Source organism: Hermetia illucens, chromosome 6 (assembly GCF_905115235.1).
Source record: "Hermetia illucens chromosome 6, iHerIll2.2.curated.20191125, whole genome shotgun sequence".
Taxonomy (NCBI): Eukaryota; Metazoa; Arthropoda; class Insecta; order Diptera; family Stratiomyidae; genus Hermetia; species Hermetia illucens.
This window is the reverse complement of record NC_051854.1, coordinates 56,028,466-56,049,374: the sequence shown is the minus strand read 5'-3', so window position 1 is coordinate 56,049,374 and position 20,909 is coordinate 56,028,466. Positions and strand designations below refer to the sequence as shown.

The 20,909-nt window shown below is 39.7% G+C and overlaps 2 protein-coding genes across 3 annotated transcripts in view; one reads left to right on the top strand and one right to left on the bottom strand.

The window, feature by feature from the left end:
- LOC119659851 (thialysine N-epsilon-acetyltransferase) overlaps positions 1-4,335 on the bottom strand; it is a 147,018-nt gene extending 142,683 nt beyond the window's left edge. Inside the window, exon 1 of the mRNA XM_038068155.1 lies at positions 3,800-4,335. The gene's annotated coding sequence lies outside the window, so the exon portion shown is untranslated. The remainder of the gene's footprint in view (positions 1-3,799) is intronic.
- The window catches only part of LOC119659850 (GATA-type transcription factor SRE1), a 63,534-nt gene that overhangs the window by 9,147 nt on the left and 33,478 nt on the right, over positions 1-20,909 (top strand). Inside the window, exon 1 of one of the 2 annotated variants that reach the window (XM_038068152.1) lies at positions 13,939-14,880. The exons of the other annotated variant lie outside the window; for it this stretch is intronic. The gene's annotated coding sequence lies outside the window, so the exon portion shown is untranslated. Of the gene's footprint in view, positions 1-13,938; positions 14,881-20,909 lie in introns of those variants that run through there. 2 annotated transcript variants of the gene reach the window in all.

The following is a 20,909-nucleotide window of genomic DNA, read 5'->3' as shown; positions in this document are numbered from 1 at the left end:
GAAAAGGGCAAAGAAGAGGTAGCCAATTGAGGAGGTTGCAAGCATAACGAATGACTTTGACAAGGATAAAGGGATTTAAAAAAAGGCTTGCATTGTATCGCCAACTGTTTTCAGGAAGAAGCAAAATTAAATTATTGCTTTCACTGAACACAAAACGAAACGAAACTCCTTGAATGGCTCCTGACCCCTGATCCATCGTCTAAGTAACAAGCGATCTCTGTGAATGGAAGGCTGGTCCTGAAGTTTCTTCCGCAAACTGGAAATGAGCACAGTCGTTGGAGTTGCTTGCAAATGATGATGATCGAAATTTGCGGAATGTGAGCACAATTTTTAAGCATAGAGTTTCCCGGAGGTTAGTTGGGTTTCGATAGCCTGTCAGCGTAGGACCAATCAGATCGACCATTGCACGTTCTTCAGTAGATTGAGGAGATGTCTTCTTGAGGTCCACTACAAGGAGTGGCCAAAAGAGATCATTGCTTGACAGTTTTTTTAGGTCCGCCTAGGTATTCCGATTCGACTCGCCAAGTTTAGGATCACTTTTATGATGTAACTGTCGTAAGAAATCGAGGAAACTAAGTTTCTAATTGGATGTCCGATATATCTTCATAGCGCAATTCAAGTCTTGTCTTGAAGGGTAATCATACGATTTTCAACCGTGATTAGAATCGAGTGCGACACGCTTGAACTCCGATACGTGCAGTGTAGCGTGTGGCCTGATAAAAGAGACTTTATCTAAGTGCAATCTTGAGGGGTTTCTAGCGATTAAATTTTTGAAATAATTAGATGGTTTTTGTTTTTTCGCTAATGTTATTTATTTTATGCGCATATACCGATATTTCGTGAACCATTGTAGCACTAATTAAGGGAACAAGTGGTTCCTGAAAAATCGGGATATGCGAAAAATATAAATAACAACCGTCTAATTATTTCAAATAAAAGAGAGTTTATCATTGCATTGGTTAGAAAGTATAAGCTGACGCAAATAATAATAATTTCGCAACTAATATCGTTTCATGCAACTGATATCGATCTAAAGTTTTTCGGTTATCTGGTGAAGGATATTGGAAACAGGTTAGTCAATTGTTAGGTATAAAGATCATTCCACAATGATTTTCAACAGCATGCAAGTTCTAACTTCCATAATCGTAACATGCGGATAGGGACTGCTCTTCCAAATAGAAACGAAATCATTTCGGGACTTACGGTCCCTCCATAGCATTTCTTGTCGCAGCCTCTATAACAAAAGCAGAGCTAGCATTTCTAGTAATTTAAAAATATTAGGAATTGAGATATCTATGCAATCGAAGGTAGTGCAAAAGTCCTCGGATTTAGTGCAGTCCGTCATTAAGTATGTTGAGACTGTGGAAAAACTCAAATCTCTAAACGAAAATTTTGCCTAGGTTTAGACCAGCTAAGACCAGAACTGATGGCGGTTTATTGCTTGACATGATTCATACCCATGTCGTGTTTATAAATCAGAATAATTGGAGGGAGCAATACCAGTCGTCGCTTCTAGTTACGTTGCTTGATAGAGCAGAGGTGAGGCTGGCTCTGAAGAGTTGTCCCCACCCCTCCGACGAAACTATCAACACTTCTTGATTATGTGATTTCCGTTCCTTACTTCTCTAGGGTAATCGGTTTTGGTGTTGTCTGCATCGAAAAGCTAATAATTGTATCTTGTATACTGTATGCAAACGTTTCGTCCTGATTTATGGTTTATTTTCTACCGAGCAGATTTTCAAACACATCGCAGATACTTTTTCCGCATAGTGATATGACATCATGTAGGTTTTGACATTCAATGGTTATTTCTGCTTTTAAGGTTTTCCTCCGTTGCTCTCGAAATTCACAGCTGGGGCAGCAGTTCCGTCAGCCGTAACTAGTTGATGAAAGCCATTTTGCATTTGCAAAATGCATAACAAATTTTTGCGTTTCCGATCAAGAACGCAATGAATGACTGCCTTGCGGAAACGTAATTGCCAATACTAGCAGAAGCTGTGTACATCCTTGCGGCTGCACTGGCTGCCAAATGATTTAGAACATTAACGATGGAGCATTTGAGAAGGAAATGTTAAAAATGAGATCTTTTGTTGAGGATGCTGGACGAAAGCTTCAGTCAACTTTTTCGTTCTATTTGAAAAAAAAGAGGAGTCCATGGACTACAAAAGAGGAAGTAAGTTGCTTCCCAAGTATTCTGGTCCGTCACCAAGTAGGTGCGGACTTAGGACTCCCGGTATCCTCAAAAAAAGAATTACTTCGGCCTGGTTTAGGTCTGAACTTATGACGGATTTCCCTTGAATATAATTCGTACCCATTGCGTGTTTGCGATTTAAATGGAGCGTTTACCATCAGTCGTTACTTTCGGTCGTGCTGCTTATCATGCTGCCTCACCTCTGCCCTAGACGAAACCGTCAGTCACCTTCTTCCTTCTTTAAGATCTTTTGGTTTTTAATGAGAGAGCCCAATCTGCACAGTTAGTATCTGCATTAAGAGATAAGGGAGTTACAAAGCTGCTTAAGCCCTTGTTATTCGTCATCGAGGTTGGAAAAAGTCATATTATAATAGTTTCCTTTATCTTGTGGCATCCCATAGAATAGCTGAAAGACGAATTGAATTTTCCTAGCCTGAGCAAGAAACTTTCTCCTCAAGTGTATATCTTTAACGTGTTGAAAGAAGTTATCAACACCGAAACAAATAGGTTTTATTGATCAGTTAAATCTCTCTTTGATCTAAATGCAATCGACTGGTGCTTCCTTGAAAAGTTCTATCTTGTCTGATTATTTGGATTTCCTCGCATTGTGGGGAGCGAGGCGGCTGGCGACTGGCTTTCGAAACTATAGACGATTCTTTTAATAGTGTTTTAGAAGATGTCTTCCTTTTACTATTTTACTATGCCGTTTTGAACGGTAGAGTTAGGTTTCTTGGAAAATACCTACCATAGTCGTTTCTCTTTGTCAATCACTATATTTGCAGGAAATTTTTGTTCATGCAAGGATTGGTAACTTCAGAAAATGTCAGAGCAATTAACCATCTAACGATAGGTAATCTTCAGAGTCAGATACGTATGAAGTGTTAAATCACATAGCCACATGACCCTCTCTCGGCCATTCTTTTTAGTAGTTAGGCTGCTGGTCCTTGACGGGGATGATAGCCTATCGTGGAATTTGCTTTCTTTGAATGCAATTTCTTCAGAACTATAATTGTTACCGTTTCTATTTCTTTTGAAAAAGATGTATGATTTTATGGTTGGCACTAAGGCTTCATGTGATCATTTTCGAACAAATTTTTGACATTTTTTTCCACTAAATCCCCGGTACCGTCTGGTATACGTAATTTGTTGATTAGGAATGATTTTATGATACTTTGAACAAATATTTTATAAAACTGACTGGCAGAAATCCGCCTATCTGCCCCGTCATTTTTGCTGGTGTTGTATATTTTTGGATTGGATCATAAATTCAACGTAGATGTTTGCGGCACTCATCGTTTATATTGTAAATAATCTAGACTATGTACGTTGGTAGACATGGTGGATATTTCCACGGTAAGAACGAAGACATGGTTTAAATAAATAGAAACTGTAACAAATAAGGCAATAATAGTGAAATAAACAGAAAAGATGTGAAACCTCTTATAATAGAGTAGGAGCACGGTATCAACTTATGAAATCTGAATTGCTCGAGCTGAAAAGTAAATGCCGAGCTGATGGAGGTTTGTTGACAGAACGCAACAGCAATAATAATATAAATGTCATATATACGAAATGTAATGGGAAACAGAGAAATAATTGTGTTTGTACTTTTCAATGTTTGAAGATAGACATGACGGTGATGAGGGCCGGCATGAAGTACCCAAATGGCCTCATTTTGGATGGCTGTGCCGCAACATCAATGTTTTCCACATGCTTAGTCAATTGCACGTATTCTTCCACCTTTGTTGGCATTTATTAACAATGTTATCGCCTCAATTTTATCTTATCATGCGCACATACACTTCTACTCAAAAGAACACTTTTAATATCGATAACAAGTCGCAACGCGCACTCTTGCACGGTCGATAGTAAATCTCTGAGTCACGCCTAAAAATTTTCTTAATACCACACAATTTCCCAATTTCCATTAAAACTGACATTGAGCATTTTATTAAATTAAATTCTTGGATATTAAATTTATAAGCAAAATTAGTTAAAATTCACATTTTTATCAGTAAGAGGTTTGCTTCACAGGAACAATCACTTTTCACCTTTTCAAGCGAATATTATTCAACTGTGGATTAGCCACTTTATCCAAAAATCTCGATTTACAATTAATTACCACTAGGGAGTATCCTGAAATTTTCGACTCACTCTGCGCACTCAGCGAAAACTCCGAGATTTGAACCGTATTAGGGATATATGCAGGTATGACAGATTTCCGTAAATGGATACAAGCGGCGAAGAAAAAGTTGGGAACGACGATAATATTCAAGTCAGATAATGCTTGATAATAATATTTACCATAACATGTAACTAAAATCGGAGACAGATAAACTTTGTGTGCCCTCAAACATCTATAAGATAAGGATTTTGAAAATAGAACGATTGTGTCTATGAGATAGCGATGTTCTTGCTATCTTACAAGGAAGGGATTTACACCTGCCTGGAGATAGTATGAATACATTAACGATTTTCAGATATGTGAAATGCATGAAACTATACCATTTGACTTCGCTCTTAATCTGTATGTATAGATTGACTCCTCGAAAAGATGAGTTTGAAAGGATCCATGGCTTTGGTTAGAGGGAAAGCTTTAATTGGATTCTACATAATTTCTGAGAAACTGTACAACCTTCTGGAAATTTTGACTAAACTATCGTCTAGGGCAGAGGAAATTTTTCAGACGCTGTTTCACCGATGTGATAATGAGGTGCTGGTGGCACCTTCTAAAACTCTTGATTACAACAAGGCTATGAATTATATCGGGGTCAGGATTATTGTTGTTCAGAGGAAAATTACATGCATCATCAAATTTCGGAAAAAAAATCATTCATATCGAAATGATCGTAGTGCCGCGGAAAATGTGATTAAAGCTTTTGTAGTTATTGAATGAAGCAGCTGGATCCTTCCTTGGTTTGTTCTCCTTAGAAGCAATCTGCAGCATTCTTCCACCGCTGGTCCTATTCACCAGGCTAGTTACAGCAAGCAATCACAGGTATTTGACCACTTCTGTTAGTCAGGAAAGCATTTCACGTTGAATAGTTAAATCCTACAAAACTAAAATTCTAAATGATTCAGAGAAGATAGGCCACAACATTCTGGCGACCAGGTGCTTCTTTAAAACATTGTCACCAGCAGACTTGCCCTGAAAATTTTAGGAGAAATAACCTCTTCCGTCGCAACACAATACCATTACCTTTGTTTTATTATATATGTAAAAGGTCTCAAAACCAAATCTTTTGATGTCCAACTATTTGCTGCAACTGCAATGCATGATCTCAGAAGCCTTACTTAACTTCAGAGACATGTTGAGCTTATTGACGAGCATTCGGTCCTCTGCTATATACAAGTAAATACGGATGTATATGATTGCTGTTGACTCTTATGCTTAGTATAGTATGTTAATCACTTCCTCGCGCTTATAATCTCATGTTCACTTTGGTTCAGATATTCCTACATAGAAGCGCCCTGGGCTATTCCATTCCTGGTAACCTCACTTAGCATTATTTCCCCAACTGACCTTCCCCTTCCTTGCGTTTCGTGAATGCAAACTTCTTTTCATCTCCACTGAAGGAGCTAGGGGAGCTCTGGACATTCCCAAGGGACTACGCCACAAGCAATCCTAGTTTCAAAACTGGCGATGTGTTGGGGGAGTTGCGATACAGTATTTTTTGTCGTTGTCTTAAAGATGGTTTGTGGACTCGGAACGGGGGTATCCGCGGATACGTGCAGTGTAGCTGCGTCGTATGTTTTTCAGGATACATCATTCTGACCGGCAGTCAAGCCAACAGTTCTTACACGCAATGACGACGTCTTTCAGGCTAGTAGGGCGGTGCTGGGTTTAGGGTGGTTTCCACGGGGCGCTTGTCTATAGAGGAGCATAACGCCAGGTTCGGCATATCTTACAACTCGAACTTTCAAAGTTGTGGAGAGAAGTGAGTTTCAGTTACTTCCTTTATAAATTAGGCGGTGACGGCTTTACGGTTTCTTACTAGGGCAGAGAAAAATCGTTAGACGCTGCCTTAGCTCTGCCCTGGGTACAGCGTGACCGAAGCCGCTCGCAGATGTTAAGTGCTCCTTTATATAATTGGCAGAACACAATATGATTACGAATTATACATATTGAGTGCAAATCCGCCCATACTATTGACCAGAGCTCGGCCAGCGCTGAAAATATTTTTTCGTGAATTGCGGGGTCTTCAGCCCTGGAAACAAGAGCCTTCTCCCTCAATAATCCCTTGACTTCTTCGCAGAACGTACGCTTGTAAGTCGTCTTTGGGCCCAGTTCGACGAGAACTATGCAACGCCTCGTTTTCCGTATGGAAGACACCTCTGCTCCGTTGTCTTCGGGTTTCATTCCGTAAAGAATCTCACTAAGGATTTCCCCAAATGCCTTGTCCTCTGTCGTGTCTCTGAGCGCGTAGTCAGTTGTTTCCTTTTTCCTTCTTCGAGTTCCTTTTTTGGGCCCTGGAAACTACTTCAATAAAGTATCCTTCAGGCACCTCGTACTATTTCCACTTTTTCCCCAGTTCGCTTTGCAGTGGGCTATCTGCGATCCGTGTGACGCAAGCAGCGTTCTCAACAGGGAGTGCGGCTGTTTCTGCTCTCCAATCGTCTTCCGCTGCTCTCCACGTTCGCCTATAGAAGGAGATGCGGTCCAATAGCTCCCCCAGTTCCATCAGCCTGTTTTTATATATGCTATGTTATGCTATATATGCTATATGTTATATATGCTTCACCACTGCTGCGCATTTCCTGATGAGCTTTTCCTCTTCGGCTCTAGCTAGCATAGTCGACTGCACTTGCACTCGGTTTGCGACCGAATCCATCTGCTCAGGACTAGCGATTCTAGCTGAGCTTTCTTTCCGGATGGGGGCACTACAAGGTATTCGAGTTGCCATCTCCGCACTGTCAGTTACGCCACTTGATAAGGCTTCCTCTTTATTCGGACGCCCCGGTGTCACATCGGGTATGTAAGCCCTCGCTGCCTCTTTCGCTGATCGCTGCGGTGAACGACGCATTTTTGTGCTGCGCCCAAATGCACTCGCCTCTTCCTCCTTCCCTGTTGTTTCGTCGATTTTTTTTATAAATTTATGTATATTCTCCATGGAAAACTAACCAGCGCATGTGTGCAAGGGAGCGGGCTGCAATAGTCAGGAATGGGTGCACTCTTGCGGACACAGCCCTTACTTAATTTCACTGAAGCCTGACCTACGCTTAGCTGATCCCAAAATCCACGGACGAATCAGCGCTCGCTCGGGGCAACGCGGTATACTAATACGGTTCAATGCATACTACCGTCATAACTGACAGCTTGGCAGAGCTATGCTTATATCACCCGTCGACATCGACAGAGAGTTGTCGACGGTTCCGGAGACTCCCAGTGTGTTCCGACGTGTGTCATTCGCGGTTCGCTCTTCACCGAAAAGCTTTCTGGAGACTACTGCCTAGGACGTAGGTATACTGCCAGATAGGGAGTCAGAACTACTTACTCGGGCACCTCGGGGACGATACACCCCGTTTCGTAAGCGACCCGTCAAAGGTCGCTGACGACTCCTTAAACCCAGTGCAAAACGATGCCATATGTAACGTTCTCCCTAATTTTCGTGACGACTAGTTTAGCCATTTTCGAGTAAATTGGGTGTGGCACACAGACAGATATACAGGCGGACAATTGTAATAAGGTTTTGTTTTACACAGAACTATAAGAAGACAAATTGATATGCGGTCCATATAAAGGCATCTCGTGCGATCTAAAAAGTCTTCACAAAAATATTAGAGAGAAGAATTAGAACGTACGGCGAGAAGATTTGGTGAATATCAAGAAGGATTGGACGATTGATAATTAACTAGCTATTTACGGCCGAATAGGTAATGGAGAGATGCTGGGAATTCAACATGGTTTTCCGTAAAAAATCGTTGACTTCAAGCAAACATATGACCGTATTAACCGAAGTGAATTGTACAAAGTAATACTTGACTTTGGAATTTCAACTTACCAGCCTTACCAAAATGGCAATGCTCCACACAACAGGGCAGATGAGTTTAAGACAAACGTCGGACTAAAGCAAGGAGACTGGACTGGTACTCCTACTGTTCAATTTGGCAATGAGCAGGTATATGAAAGTTGCCTGTGAACACAAAAGACACCCTGCTCTATAACTCCTGCCAATCCGTCGCATATGCAGATGATATAAACATCATGTTGCGATCTTTCACATCAGCAAACGAGATTTTTATAAAAATCAATGAAACAGCAAATGAAGTTGGTCTAAGAATTAAGGAAAACAAGAGGAAAATCATGCCGCTAACGAGAAAAATGACGGCCACTAGACGAAATGTAACGATTGAAGGGTACAACTTTGAAAATGAAGACAACTTTATTTGTTTAGGTGTACAACTAATGAAACGCCGAAATCAGCTCGCAAACACAGTCTACTAAGTTATGCCAATTTTGAAAGCCAGCTGCATATACAGGAAAGCAAATTTCCAAGCATACACGCATACACGTTCCCAGCATACGATAACAAGTTCTACGCTATGCTAGGGGTGTGAAACGTGGACCCTAACACAAACTCTCGAAAAACTTTGTGAGGCGGGTCTTGACGAGAATCATCATTATCATCAACGGCGCAACAACCGGTATCCGATCTAGCCCTGCCTTAGTCAAGAACTTCAGACATCCCGGCTTTGCGTCGAGGTACACCAATTCGATATCCTTAAAAGCTGGTTGGCTTCCTGACCTACGTCATCGTTCCATTTGAGGCAGGGTCTGCTTCGTCTTCCTTTTCTACCATAAAATTTGTTGAGAACGTGTGTGTGTGAAGCAAGTAGCGCCACTTACTGTTGAGTTTAAGGCGGGGACGGGGTGCAACATTTTTGTTCACAGAATATGGTCCTGTGGCGTATCAAATCAAAGGGCTCAATTAGTACTTTTCAAAACTGCTACATATTTGATATCGGTTGAAACGTAAAAACGAAAAAAGTGTAACAGGTCCCGTTCTCAGAAACTATCCAATCGAAAAATCTAAAATCACAGCGGTGTGTCTAAACGAAATTTAGGCTTCAGAAAATGAACACAAAACCTTTATACCCGAAGCACCAGCTTTCAGTATTCCGACTTGTTTGATTTTTTGAGACATTTTTCCACGAGCTTTCCGCACCACGATTTAAAAAATGTTTGAGATACTTTATAGTTTCGTCTTATCAGTATATTGCGGTGATGTTTCATTTTCCCATATTTTGTTTCACCCTATGCGTGGATTTACTTTAGCGAATGTTAAATGGCGTCCCATTTTAAGTATAGTTTTTTGGCTTATGTAATTCATTTTGGGAGATATTCCAATGTTTGTCGGCCACTACTCTAAGCAAAATAATATCCAATTTTTCATTGAGTATATTCAAAAGTAGCCTGCCTAAAATTCAAGAAAATTAGAAAGCCTTTCATCTTCCCCAAATTTTCAGGTACCGGCTTACGGCTGATTTAAAGTTTGTATATTGGGAGTCTTGAATCCGGGATATTTTAATTAACCTAAATATTCCTCCCAATTATGTTTCCATTATATTTTATAGTAGTTTTTCTGTTAAATATTCTGATGTGAAACCCCTAACCTTGCAGTTGGATCTATGTGCGGCTTTGGTTAAGCTTCCTTCCACAAATAGTAATTTTTTTTAAAAATCTTTAATATTTCAGTAAATTCTCATTAATTTTAGAAATGAACCTGTTCATTTGAGCAAGCATTTCATCTCATACACATGACCACACGACCATCACAAAAAATTCGTTACACTAGAAATTAAAGGGGGTTTCCCCGAAAATTGCGAACTCATGCGACACAAAATTGTAGGCACAAAAAGTTTAACTAGATTTTCTAAGTGATCGGACGGTGTTTATCGATTGAAATTATCTGAAAATATTTCTTTATATATATTATTTGCAAATTTTCCGGATTTGTTTTGAATATACAGTTTAGAACAAAATGAGGAAGGAAACAACAGTTGAAGAGCGGAAAATTATCGTTAAGTTCGTTTGTGAAAAGAAAACTTATCGAGAAGTTGGTAAAATTGTCGGGAGATAATTTTCATCGGTAAGAACGATGGATACGGCCACAAATATACTTGGCCCCAGCCGCAAAAGGAGTCGGAATGGCTGGTTTGACGATGAATGTAAGGTAGCAACGGAACGGAAGAATGCCGCATACCGAGTAATGTTGCATTCTCAAAGAACGCGGGCACGCGCAGAGACTTATCACGAACTCCGTCGAGCGGAGAGGCGATTTCACAGACGGAAAAGGAAGCCTGGGAGAACCAACAAGTCTGTGAACTAGAAAAGTACAGGGAGCAACTGCACCAGGCGCGGAAGTTTTACCAAGATGCAGGCAGAAGAAAAGCAGGATGAAGCCTTATACACCTCGATGCTCATCCTGCCGAGACAAAGAGGGAAATCTGATTTCCGACAGAATGGAGCGATGCGTTGAGTACTTTGATGAGCTACTGAACAACTAGAACATCGGCGAGTTGGAGGTCCCGCCAAATGAAGACGACGGACAAATACTGGCACCACCAAGTTTAGGAGAAACAGTCCGTGCAATTCATCGGCTAAAAAATCATAAGTCGCCAGGAGCCGATGGAATTACAGCCGAAATGGTTAAATATGGAGGCGACCAGTTACACCAAGTGGTTCATCAACTTGTGCTCAAGGTATGGGACAGCGAATCAATGCCTGCCGATTGGCAAAGACGCATTATCTGTCTCATACATAAAAAGGGAGATATCACACAGTGCAGCAATTATAGAGGTATCACGTTGCTGAGTATCATCTATAAGATATTCTCCACTATCTTGCTAGGCCGGATAGCCCCATACGCCCAGAACATCATTGGCCCATACCAAAGAGGCTTCACTCCAGGCAAATCAGCAACAGATCAAATTTTCTCTCTGCGGCAAGTGATGGAAAAACTGTTGGAATATGAACAACAGTTCCACCATCTGTTCATCGACTTTAAAGCCGCCTATAATAGCATAGCCAGGGTAAAACTGTACACGGCCATGAGAGAATTCGGTATCCCGACGAAATTAACAAGACTGACTAGGCTGACCCTGACCAATATGCGAGCCCAGATAAAAGCAACAGAACCACTCTCAAGATCATTCGACATCAACAATGGTCTACGACAAGTCCTATCATGCGTCCTCTTTAAACTGACCCTGTAGAAAGTGATCCGTGATGCTGATGTAAACGCAAGAGGTACGATCCTCTTCAAGTCCACCCAACTACGGGCCTATGCTGACGATATCGACATCATGGCAAGAACCACCCGAGACGTACAAACTGCCTTCATCCAGATCGAGCAGGCGGCGATTATCGCGAGATCTTGGGCTGTACATCAATGAAGGCAAGACAAAATATATGATGGCAACGTCAGCACCGAAGACGAATCAACCAACAACATCAAACAGCACTGGTCAAACACGAAGAAGAATAAGGATAGGAGAATACAACTTTGAGACCGTTGACAATTTCTCCTATCCTGACGGTTGTTGTCAGCCAAGTTGAATTTATTTATTTTACGTAAATTTGCTGGATCCTTTCTTGGGCTTACTGGTTTAAATTAAGACCGGTTCATTTCTTAACATTTTTGCGCTAAGATATAAGAAAGACAAAAAGAAAGCCTCTAAGAGGTGATACTACAGACGAACAAACAATCCAAAAGCTGTGTGCTTTCAATATAAAAGGTCCGAATTCAGCTTGCTATACAATACGTTTATAATTTCAAAAACAACACAGATGGCACACCGGAAAATAGGTGCTTCAGGTGTGAAAGGTTTTGTTTATTTTTGTGTGAACAATTTGGGTGCTGGTTGAATGATGAAATCCATGCACGGTTGTTGACAGCCAACAGAGCCTATTTCAGCTTACAAAAACTGTTCCGCTCGAAACGTCTTACCATAGGGTCAAAGCTCTTACTGTACAAGATCTTGCCAGTCCTCATGTATTCCTCGGAAACTTGGGTTTTTAGCAAGAAAAATTGCGAATTCTTGGCCGCGTTCGAGAGAAGAATCCTCCAAAGAATTTTTGGCTCCATACATGAGCATGGACGATTCCGTAGCCTACACAATGACGAAATCTATGAGCGATACCATGACCGTCCGGTTGTGGATAAAATCCGGCTCAATAGGTTACGGTGGGCGGGTCACTTAATCCGTATGGATGAGGATGATCCCACCCGGAAAGTCTATAAGGGCAATATCTATGGTAGAAAAAGAAGACGAGGCAGACCCTGCCTAAGATGGAGCGATGGCGTGGATCAGGATGCCAGACAGCTTTTAGGGATGATATCGAATTGGTGGACCTCGGCGCAAAACCGGGATGTCTGGAGTTCGTTATTAAGGCAGGCCTAGACCGGATACCGGTTGTTGCGCCGTTGACGATGATGATGAAGAACGATTATAAACAAATGAAAAGGAAGTTTGATAAATAGACCTGGTAGGGGGCGAAAAAGGCTTCCAACGCCTCTCGATGAACGGTAAATTCAACAGCCAATCAATGAAGAACTAAAAAAGTCCATAAACAACCTACGAGCTGAAGCCTCTGCAATGATCTGCAAACCTGTTTCTAAGGAAACGGTACGAAGAACAATCCGGAATCGCGACTTTAATGGAAGAGTTTCTCGTAGAAACCCATTCATTTCAAAGTTAATAGGAAGAAAAGACAATTGCTAGAAAATACGTTAATCACAGTCCCGATTTTTGGAAAAAAATCATTTGGAGCGATGAAAGTAAATTTAACGTATTTGCCTCTGATGGGAAGCAAATGGTTTGGAGAAAAGCAAAAACAACCCTGGACAGGAAAAATTTATCAACAACAGTAAAGCACGGTGGCAGCGGAGTTATGGTTTGAGGGTGTATGGCTGCTAATGAAGTCGGAAATTCGGAAATTATCGATAAAATTACGGACCAGTAGAAATACTTAGATATATTAAAACGCAATTTGAACCCTAGTGCTGCCAAATTAAACCTACACAATGTGTATTGGTTCCAACAAGACAACGATCCCAAACATAAAACTTTAAGCTCTGGTTGCTGTACAACACCCCGAAACAACTCAAAACTTCCCCATATTCACCGGATCTTAATCCAACTGAAGATTTGTGATTATTTTTGAAGAAAAAAATTTCCACAAAGTATCCTTCGCTAACAAAAATATTTTAAAAAACATAATCCTTCAAGAATGGCAAAATATCGCGATATCGACCATAGACATTTTTAGAATTTCGTTCGCTCCATAACCAACTTATGTCCAACATAAGTCAAATTGCTGGGGAACCAACAATCTTCAATCACTCCGTTCATTGTAAATGCTCTCCTAATCTTATTCTAGTAGGAAAGAAACAATATTATGGTTTTTAAGAGAATCAAAATCTGATTCTTAAGAACTTTGAAGCAAAGGCTCCATCAAAAGTGGTATTTGTTCGTCGGTAGTCTGCCTTTAGATTAATGGTTTGATTTCGCCTCGTTAGCACGCGGCTAACCTAACCCTGGTGTTTGAAATATCTTCAATCAACATCGAAATCAGCGACATTATCACTTCCAGATTACCGTGGGCATATCTCATGGAATCTGTTCGATAATGTTCCGCTATCTTGCGCAGATAATGTAAGCAGTTGTAGAAAATGTACGACAGGACTTCATATTTTCGGAAGGGAACATCTTACGTAGCCACGGAAGGCTCTGTTGGCCGCGTTTCTTGTCTAGGGAGACTCTGGTGTGGCGTTGCCTAAGGTCGGTGACCCGTGACTGCTACAATCACGTCGCGTACTTTATAAAATGATGCATAAAGTTCTGATATGGAAGTGTTACTTATTGTCACAAAACGAAATCTCTGAGTTGATATGTTAACTTATCTAGTCGTCACTATCTATTCTGAGATATTAGAATTTTTACCCAACAAAATGTTAAAACGATAGGAAGGCCTCGATAGGCAACGATAAATGCGGTTGTTGGTTGGAAAAGGAGGAATTTTTGACAGTAACAGTTTCGGTGGAGTTTTAGTAACATCCGCGTAACGGTTTTTTTTCAAAAACGAAATCTAAATTAGGATATGTACATCCAGTGTCGGCAGTTGATTATGAAAGAAAGTGAAAGATTATTGAAGTGTTCAAGAAAGTTTAAACCTCCCTATATTGGCTTTCAGGCAGTGAATAGTGAATTCCCACATCGTTTCCATCCAATATGGCGGAATCGAAAGAAGACCATGCCAAAATTCGGCAGCTCGAGTTTTTTTCTTGAAATATTTACGTGGTGTGTTTCTAGTCGTGCCGTTGTCTAGATAATATCAAGGCATTGAATTTTATTTCAATTCAAGCACCCAAATTGAGGTGACGACAAGTGTCTAGATTGATGTCGTGATGTGGTGAATTATTCCCCCAACGCCAATGACGAACTCCGAATGCAAGGTTAAAAATCCGTTTATATAATGTGTGCTATGAGTATATGATCTCGAAAATCATTGGCTAACTGGGGCGAGAAATTCTAAGCAAAACCTGGGAAATATGTCGCCGTGGAACAATCAAACTCTGGCTACCTTATAATTCTTTGGAATTAACTGCGGATTGAGTGATTTATTGGCTGAAGATCAACGTCCCTGATAAGACATGAGGCGCGTTATCAGCAGTTTTTCTGGCTAAGTAATTTCTGACACAGGTTTTTTGATATTCTTTTATTCGTTTTATATTTAATGGAATCTTATCGATGAGTTGGAAGTTGTTTTTCTCACTTTTCAAATTTCCAGCGATTGTATGAATCGCAATTCCACTTAAACACAAACCAGAAGCTTCCAATTTGTTGTTTTTTCCTGCATGGACTCTACATTGTTTTCCTTCCACTCTTTGTCTAATGGTGAATAGCATGTACTATTACAAATGGACTACATGCACGCGGAGCTCATCTAGCTGTGAAATTTCAAAATTAGACCAATAATTTATTTTTCTGAAATGAAATGGCTACTGTAGATACGGCGGACGCTATTAATCAAGATGGTGGCCGGCGATTTAGCCGAAGGATTTAATGCTTAATGCAATTTCGATTTAGATAGCAGAGCAACTGAGAGATTTTTGTTTTTACACAATGATGAATAATGTCGTTATGTTCTCTGCCTACGCGGTATGACTTTGGAATGGTAATAGGTTAAGGCTAGATTAACTAGTTTAGAAATCTCATAGACTTAGGAGGAAGCTACTGAATTATAGTGGACATTTATGATATTTCATGAAGGAAAATGAGTAAGTCAAATACAATTGCCCTTAAATCACTTCCATCCTTACAGAGTTGTCTTAGGAAAGTAGTGCATTAAGTATTTTGATACAATTTATTTTTCGTGCCGACTTATTCAATATAACTTTTTGATATATCTAAGTCCTTCGTTCAAGTTTACAATTCCTTCCCAGAAGTAGTTTGATGATCATCTAACATCTTCATGCTTCCTTGCACCACAATTTTTACCCAGGACGATATTTTCGAATTTCGGAAACCGACCACGGGGGAGGAAGGAGGTATCGATTGAAACGAAATTTGGTGAACGGACGGAGACTGTCATATTCCACTCATACTGAAAGTAGAGATGGGTAGGTGATTTATGTATGTAATTTCACAAAAGTGAAATCACCTTAAAATGTAATACCACATTATCATCACCGAGCGTGATCCAAACATTACCAAATATTATAGTACCACCGGATTACCTAATATCACCGCATTATCAACATCACTGCATTACAAAAGCGATGGTGATATTATTTTTGTGTTATGTATTGTTTTGTAATGTAATATCACATTTCAAAACATCACCTAACATTACTGCTCTTCCTAGTATAAGTAGCGGCGGCAGTTGATACTTGTTATGATTGCCTATTCTTTTGACTGGCTTTGCTCTAGAAAGTAATTTCGGATGTCTCTGAGTATGGGGATGCGGATTCTGGGCTTTAAGTAATTGATTTGTAATGTTATTTCTTGGAATGAATATCGGCTGCTGGTTGATGTGTGTATAGCGTCGGTCTAGGTAATATTTCCCAGTACTAGCCCGTCGGACTATCGAGTGCCGATGCCGACTACCGTTTGTGAATCTGTTCTCTTTTCTGTTTGTGGTGAGAAAATATGATCTCGATTTTGTGCATGAGAGACTTTTAATTATGTCAAGCAAAGTAATGCTCGTACGCGAAAATCATGATTCCCTATTGTTTACATGGAAAAATACTGTACTATATTATTAGATATTATTGGATTATATCGGATCTTTTACTTCTTTTTCTTCTTTTTCATGAGAGGTTGATTCATTCTTCAGGCGTTAAAGTGCACTTTACACTATGAACGTAATAAATGGAATGCAAATCGTTCTAGCGCGACGATATAAGATCATATGCACGGTTATGTGAATGAAAGGTGATCTTTGCAATGTTATTTGGTATCTATTATCTATTGAGGTAACGTGCTTTAACTTTTTGTGCAGTTTAGCAAGGAATCCAACCCAGAAATCCAAAAAAATGAGGCGCCTGCATATATACAATCTAATCCTCGAAGTATATTCCACTCCGACATCTACTCAAACAAGATTACATAATAATCATCATCATCCACGGCGCAACAACCGGTATCCGGTCTAGGCCTGCCTTAATAAGGAACTCCAGACATCCTGGTTTTGCGCCGAGGTCCACCAATTCGATATCCCTAGAAGGTGTCTGGCGTCCTGACCCACGCCATCGCTCCATCTCTGGGGGAAGCAGGGTCTGCCTCGTCTTCTTTTACATACTTTTACATACATTACTAATTTTTGTAAATTAATGGAAAACCACCCTTAAGTTCATTGGAGGGGTACCAAATCGCGCGAAAAGACAAAGAATAGTAAGTGGTATAATATTGGAAAGTATTTTAGAAGTCTTTTTATTACTAATAAAGGTGTAGTAACTCAGTTTCCATTTTTTTGTGATTTTGTCACATCCTATGTCATAGAAAAGCGATACTGACATCATGATTACCGTGAATATGACACATATAGTACTAGAGACCTATTTATAGGTGCTGCCCGTCTAATTCAGAATTCAGAATTTTCCAAACTAACTTCAGACCTTCTCAAATAACTTTAGAGTTTTCCAAATCAATTTCAGAATTTTCCATTTCCAATTCAGGTTTTTTTCAATATTTTACTATAAAGATTTATAAAAACTTTTAATCATTGGATAAGGATGGAGTTGGGATTCTTTGAAAAAGTCTGAGATACTCGTCCATTTTCTATCATTATTTGCTTTAATAAACTGCATTCGGTCTAGGATTATAATAATATATGGCGTCCTCTAGGATGGTTTAAGGCGTTTCATACTTTTTGAAAATCCAAAATCCACTTTTGAGATTCAATCCTGAAATTGCGGTCACCTCTTTGAACCTACGTCTATTTTAATTAAGTAACTTTTATCGGAAAAATAACTTCCGTAGAACATAAAGTAATGAAGGCAGGTGGCTGCCAACTACTCGCTTGCTCCGGGTAAGTGTATGAAAGTAATGAGCAACCTCACAAGTTAAATTTCTTAATATTTGGGAAGTTTTCTCGATTGTCAGTGGACAGTAATGATGTTCTATACGAAATAGCAGAATTAATTGCAGCCACAAGTACCCGATTTTATATCTAGAGATCATGAAAACAGTAAAGATTTAGACTGAATACCATGGTCCATTAAAATAAGTAAAAATTGAAAATTGTTGGTCCGGTCAGATGTTTTTCAAAGAATCCCCCCTTCTTTTTCTTCTAAAGGTGAAAAATTGGTATAAAAATTTATAGCAAAATATTGAAGAAATTCTGCATTTGAAATTGATTTTTGAAAGTCTGAAGTTAATTTGGAAAAATTACAATTTGTTTGGAAAATTCTGATTTAGACTTGTAAAGTCTATATATGTGAAGTCATTCATTCCTTTTTGTATGTGTTTCAAGTGAACTTCTGCATACATACTTGCTAAATAATTTGAAACTCTCACTGTAAAGCCAGTACTTTTCAGAAACGAAAGCCCATCATACTAGAAACTCTAGTGAAACCTGTGCCCAGCGTTCGGCTTCACTTTTTGTCATTACCTTGACATCATTGATTCATTGATTTCAAACTTCAAGGTATCATCGAAGGGAGAACATCACTCAAACGGGGGGTTGTTTTCTTCATCGTAATTTTTCCTTAAGACTACTACTTTACTCCATTACAACGATTAGTGAGATCCTTTACGGGAAAGTAAGAATGAAAGTAGGCTACTATGCTGCGGAAAAGTAAATGATGTCTAAACTCTTTTAACTGAATTCAGGGATAATGGTTCATATGTTTACACTAGATATTTCGAATGAGTACCTAGGTAAGAAGAGTACTGATTTATGCACCAGTGAGGGAGCATGAAAGTGGTTCTAAGCTGAGACTACATATGTTGGGGTGCCCTACTCCGGCCTTGCATCATTCCTCGACGTTACATATTTGTTAAAATTTGCCAATATTTTTCCCTATCCAATACAAATATATTCTTAGCATTACTTATTACTTTTGGCTGTACTCGTTCATTTCATTTCCTTTTTGGAACCAAGATTCCCATTCTGCGAGCAGTCCATTAAGTTTTTTTAGTTCATATCAACTTTTAGTATTTAATGAATTATATACTGTTAAACTTAATTTTATTTAAAAAACAAAATTAATTTCATAAACTAACACAATTCATAATAAATTTCGAATGCCGCGAATCCTGCCGCGCCACAAACTCCTGATTAACTAAATGCAAGAATAACTACTCTCGTATATAAGCGTCTAACTGCGCAAAAAGCTATGGGAACAACTTCAGTACTGCTAATATCTCATGCTGCTAGTAATTTCACAATGAACATAGCGATAATACTTTTGTGATCCCTTTCGCGGAGGTCACAATAATATATATATCAGAATGTACCAAAATTCTCAACTTTTCATTTTCTTGACTACCTCTGTTACTCGGATTTCGAAAATAAAGTCAGTTGCATATTGGCGACTTTGATCCAGCAGTTTTCTCTTTGGATACTATTTTGGGTGGAATGTGCCCTGCCTTTTAAAGCTCTCTGTTGTGGGAATGCTCTCAGAATCATTCTCTGCACCTTTCTTTCAAAGGCATTTAGGGATTTTTGAAAAGCTACACAAGCATTCCTCCCACTATATTTGCAGAGCTGGCATCCTATTTTTATTCACTCATAGATCTGGGATAATGAAAGCAGATGGGCTCTAAGTTTTACGGACACTATTGGTGTTAGGACAGTTAGACGAATTACCTAATTTAAACCTATGAAGGTAATTGTGATATACTCCATGCCCAGAAATCGATTGAGATTATAGTGAGTCGATGAAGACTACATACAGGAAGAGTACGGATATTATGGATACGAGTTCTGATGAAAATGTGTTTTGGCGACGAATTCATCCAAACAAACAAACGCCTGTTTTCCAATGAAACTATTTACTATTGAAGCAAAGAGCATGCCGGAATACGAGGAGGATGGAAGTACTCAGGAAGTACTCGTTCTAACATACTTTCGTCCGAACTCATATCCGTAACTTAAATCGAGTTTCTAGGTGACACGGGATGTCACTGCATATACACGTGATAGGAACGTGGTAGGCAAGTGGCGCGTCTGTCGACGAACGAAGCCTAGATGGTTTTCTTTTTTATGTTTTTCCGTTCCACCAGCCTTAGAAAGATGCGTAAGTGATTGAAGAAAGACGAATATGTCCAACGCTTTTCTTTCACCATACAAATTCAAGCAATGCACAGGGAGACGAATCTCCCGTATTTAGTCTTCTTGAGTTAGCCTCTCCATGGATAACCTGCATTCAGACTTTAATGTTTGAGTTCAATGCACTCACTCCAGTAGTTACCATCGTTGTAGTCATCTAATTAGCGCCTTTCTTTCTTCGGCATTCTTCAAAAGCTGATCAAATGACTTAGGTTTTTTATTCTAGATGCGCGTTACATTATCGACTAACGTATTGGTATCATTCCAGCATCCGCCTCATCTGAAATGTATACCGCACTCAACTTCTGGACATTGTATTGAATATGCAGGTAGCTTCCCAGACAGGCCCCTCACGGAAGCTTGTGAGACACTCGACAAACTATCATATTCTTTATCCAAGGAACCAGGCGTAGCACCGAATCATTTTTTTCAGGTAACTGCTTATAATTGCAGCCACGTAACTCTGTACTCCGAATATCGTCAGGGACCCCCTCATTAGGTTACAATTGGCCGAATTTATTTTGCATTTTCCACACTTATGGTAGCCACTACACAATACTAGCTGGCCCTATCCCTTCTGGATTTTAAAATTTGGCCAGATTATTAAAAATCTTGATGACGCCAGTATTTGATCTGGTTCTTCAGAAACCAAATTTTTGCTCTGATAAACCCCCCAGTCTCTCAGTGCCGGCAAACCAATCTGTTGAAGTTTGCTCATTCCATAGTCGTTTTGAGATAGTATCTAAAAGACATGTGGATCTGTACGCTGTCAGTATACCAATTTTAGGCACCACGACTAGCTCTTACTTAAAAGGTTTATTGAGTACATCAACGTGGTTCGATGCTTTGTTGTTGTCCATCCTGCCACAAATTTTCTTTATCGCTGTTACTACTGCGTCCTACAGATTTTGACGGTAGCTGTACTTGCTTCTAGAATCC